This window comes from Arachis ipaensis, chromosome B3 (genome assembly GCF_059453495.1).
Source record: "Arachis ipaensis isolate K30076 ecotype BB chromosome B3, ASM5945349v1, whole genome shotgun sequence".
NCBI classification, from domain to species: Eukaryota; Viridiplantae; Streptophyta; class Magnoliopsida; order Fabales; family Fabaceae; genus Arachis; species Arachis ipaensis.
In genome coordinates, this window is record NC_142438.1 from 96,230,629 (window position 1) to 96,234,891 (window position 4,263).

Sequence of the window (4,263 nt, forward strand, 5' to 3'; positions counted from 1 at the left end):
GCTGGTTAGTTGTATCAAAGTTGTGACAAATTATGAATTAAGATTAGAGCACCAAGTTTTTGGAGCCATTACCAGGGATCACAATTTCGTACACCAAGTTTTTGGCGCCGTTGCCGGGAATTGTTCGAGTTTGGACAACTGACGGTCCATCTTGTTACTCAGATTAGATAATTTTCTTTTTGTTTTATTTTTAAAAAATTTTCAAAAATCTTTCAAAAATTTCACATCTGTTTTCGAAAATTATTCTAAATTTTTAAGAATGAATTCTAGTGTTTCATGAAGCATGTTGAAGCCTGGCTGGCTGTAAAGCCATATCTAATTCTTTTGGACTGTGGCTTCCAACCATCAGCATAGAGGCAAGTTAATCGGAATATCAGCTGTTGCATGCCTGATTTATATCCTAAAGCTGGCTGGCTATTAAGCCATGCCCAACCCTTGGATTGGAGCTTTAGGCCAACATTGAAAGATTCCTGGGATTCCTATTAAAATATTTAAATTTCTTATTTTCTTTTTCCTATATATTTTTCGAAAAAATTTAAAAGAAAAAAATTTATAAAATCAAAAAAATCAAAAATATTTTGTGTTTCTTGTTTGAGTCTTGAGTCAATTTTTAAGTTTGGTGTCAATTGCATTTTTTTCAAAAAAATTTATGCATTTTTCGAAAATTCATGCATTCATAGTGTTCTTCATGATCTTCAAGTTGTTCTTGGCCAGTCTTCTTGTTTGATCTTCATATTTTCGTGTTTTGTGTCTTTTCTTGTTTTTCATATGCATTCTTGCATTCATAGTGTCTATGCATGAAAAATTTCTAAGTTTGGTGTCTGGTGTCTTGCATGTTTTCTTTTCTTGAAAATTTTTCAAAAATAAGTTCTTGATGTTCATCTTGACATTCAAAGTGTTCTTGGTGTTCATCTTGACATTCATAGTGTTCTTGCATGCATCATGTGTTTTGATTCATAATTTTCATGTTGTGAGTCATTTTTTTTGTTTTTCTCTTTCATCATTAAAAATTCAAAAATAAAAAATATATCTTTCCTTTTTTCTCTCATAAATTTCGAAAATTTGGATTGACTTTTTCAAAAATTTTTAAAATTCAATTGTTTCTTATGAGTCAAATCAAATTTTCAATTTAAAAATCTTATCTTTTTCAAAATCTTTTTCAAAAATCAAATCTTTTTCATTTTTCTTATTTATTTTCGAAAATTTTAAAAATATTTTTTAAAAATCTTTTTCTTAATTTTACATCATATTTTCGAAAATATCATCAACAATTAATGTTTTGATTCAAAAATTTCAAGTTTGTTACTTACTTATTAAGAAAGATTCAAACTTTAAGTTCTAGAATCATATCTTGTGATTTCTTGAGAATCAAGTCATTAATTGTGATTTTAAAAATCAAATCTTTTTCAAAACTAATTTCAATCATATCTTTTCAAAAATATCTTTTTATCTTATCTTTTTCAAATACCTTTTCTAACTTCTTATCTTCTTATCTTTTAAAAATTGAATTTCAAATCTCTTTCAACTAACCACTTAACTTTTTATTTGATTCTTATCTTTAGTAAAACTGCCCAACTAACTTTTTACCTTTAATTTTCAAAAATCCCTTCCCTCTTTTTCAAAATTTCTTTTTAATTAACTAATTATTTCAATTTTTTATTTTAATTTTATTTCATTCCTAATTTTCAAAAACTACTAACCTTTTTCAAAAACTATTTTCGAAATTTAACTTTAAATTTTAATTTTTATTTTTCGAATTCTCTCACCTCCCATCTCCTTCTATTTATTTATTCATTTACTAACACTTCTCTTCATCTCATATCTCTGCTCTCCTCACCCTTCTGTTTGGATTCTCCTTTCTTTTCTCTTCTACTCTTCTTTTCTTCTACTCACAACAAGGGAACCTCTATACTATGGTAAAAAAGATCTCTATTATTATTTTTTCTATTCCCTTCTTTTTCATATGAGCAGGAGTAAGGACAAGAACATTCTTGTTGAAGCAGATCCTGAACCTGAAAGGACTCTAAAAAGGAAACTAAGAGAAGTTAAAATACAACAATCCAGAGACAACCTTACTAAAAGTTTCGAACAAGAAGAGGAGATGGCAGCCGAAAATAATAATAATGCAAGGAGGATGCTTAGTGACTTTACTGATGCACGAAAAACTTGTCTCGCAACAAATTTCCTTCGGCAAGTGTACCGAATTTGTCGTCAAGTAAAAACTCACAATAGAGTGAGGTCGAATCCCACAAGGATTGATTGATCAAGCAACTTTAATTAGAGGAATATTCTAGCTGAGCGAATCCAGGATTTGAGTTTAGAATTACAAAAAATAAAATGGCGGGAAGGTAAATGACAGAAAAATTAAATGCTAGAATTAAAGAACTGAAAGTAAATGACTGAAGTAAATTGCAGAATTGTAAATGGGAATGGGGGAATTGCTCATAAAAGTAAGTAACAGAAAATAAAGAGAATGGGTAAGATCAGAAATGGGGAGTTCATTGGGCTCAGGAGATGTTGCATTCTCCGGATCAATTTCATTTTCATCTCTTCCTCAATCAATGCACTCATTGATCTCCTTGGCAATCTTAAGTGATTGAATTACAATTTCTTGTAATTCAATCTCTCAAATCTTGATCAATAGCCAATTCCTTGGTCAATTGCTTATGAGAAGAGATGAAGTATGGTCACTGATTATACCACATGCATTTCCCAAATCAAGTGTTGAGAGGATTATAGTCACATATCCATCCAAAACCAATTTGGTCCAGCATGAGAAAGCATTTCTAGCTTGATCTCTTCATTCCTCTTTCAAGGTTCAGAAGAGATCCAAGTATGAATAGCTTTTTTTCCAAGATAACTACCCAATTGGATGAAGATCGAAAGCTTTCAAGTAAAATCAAGAGAAAAGATAGAAGAAGAATAATGAAAACTAGTATTGATCCATCAAATTACAACAGAGCTCCCTAACCCAATGAAAGGGGTTTAGTTGTTCATAGCTCTGGAAAATGAAAACAAAGATGGAGAATACATAATGAAACTAGAAGTGTAGAGAAAGTAAATACAGAGAGTAATTCTATGCCCAGAGGCTCCCTATATTTTCCAACTCCCTTTTTAATTCAAAGCTACTCCTATATATACTACTCTTCTACTCTTCTAGTTGGTTCTTCAAGTCTTGGGTCTGGGCCTTTGGATCTTGAGTTTGAAGCAGTTATCTTTTTCATTGGGCTTGGCTTTACTTGCAGAGAGAAATTGTGAAGTGGGCAGAGACTTTTGCTCAGGACGTTAGTGGTGTTAACGTTCAGTGAAAATATGGGTTCGAGAACGTTAGTGACATTCAACTTTTTTACTAACGTTCCTTACCCAAGTAAGAGCCACGTTAACCTCAACGTTAGTGGCACAAACGTTGCCACTAACGTTGCCTCTTTGTCCTTCGCGCACGTTATTGGGACTCAACTTTCCCAATAACGTTGAGAAACCTGCCCCTTCCCAACGTTAGAGTCCACGTTAACTTAGTTAACGTGGCTCTTTTAACGTAGGCTTGCCAACCTTCGAGAACGTTAGTGACACTTAACATTGTCACTAACGTTCCAATGTGCCCCTTAGCTCCCACGTTAGAGTCCACGTTAACTAGGTTAACGTGGCTTCTAACGTGGCTTATGCTTGCCATCTCCAACGTTAGTGACAAAGTTGAGTGTCACTAACGTTGGTTCAACAATCCCTTATCCACGTTAGCTTCCACGTTAACTAAGTTAACGTGGGAGTTAACGTGGCTCATGGTGGCATGTGTGGGCTCCTTCCAACGTTAGTGACAATGTTGGGTGTCACTAACATTGGCGTCACCTCCCTTCCTCACGTTAGCTTCCACGTTAACTAGGTTAACGTGGGAGTTAACATGGCCTAGAGTGACTTGGCCAACGTTGGTGATAATGTTGAATGTCACTAACGTTGGCTTCCCCCCTTTCTTCTTAACGTTAGAGTCCACGTTAACTAAGTTAACATGGACTCTAACATGGCCACTTATAGCTTGGTCCAACGTTAGTGATAATGTTAAGTGTCACTAACGTTGGCTCCATTTCCTTTCTTCCATGTTAGAGTTCACGTTAACTTAGTTAACGTGACTCTTAACGTGGGCAGTGATGGCTTCGAGAGCGTTATTGGCAATCACTTTTCTCATTAACTTTGCAAGTTACTCCCATTCCACGTTAGTGTTAACGTTAGTGTAACTAACGTAGCCACTAATGTGGTTCTTCTTTGCTTCCT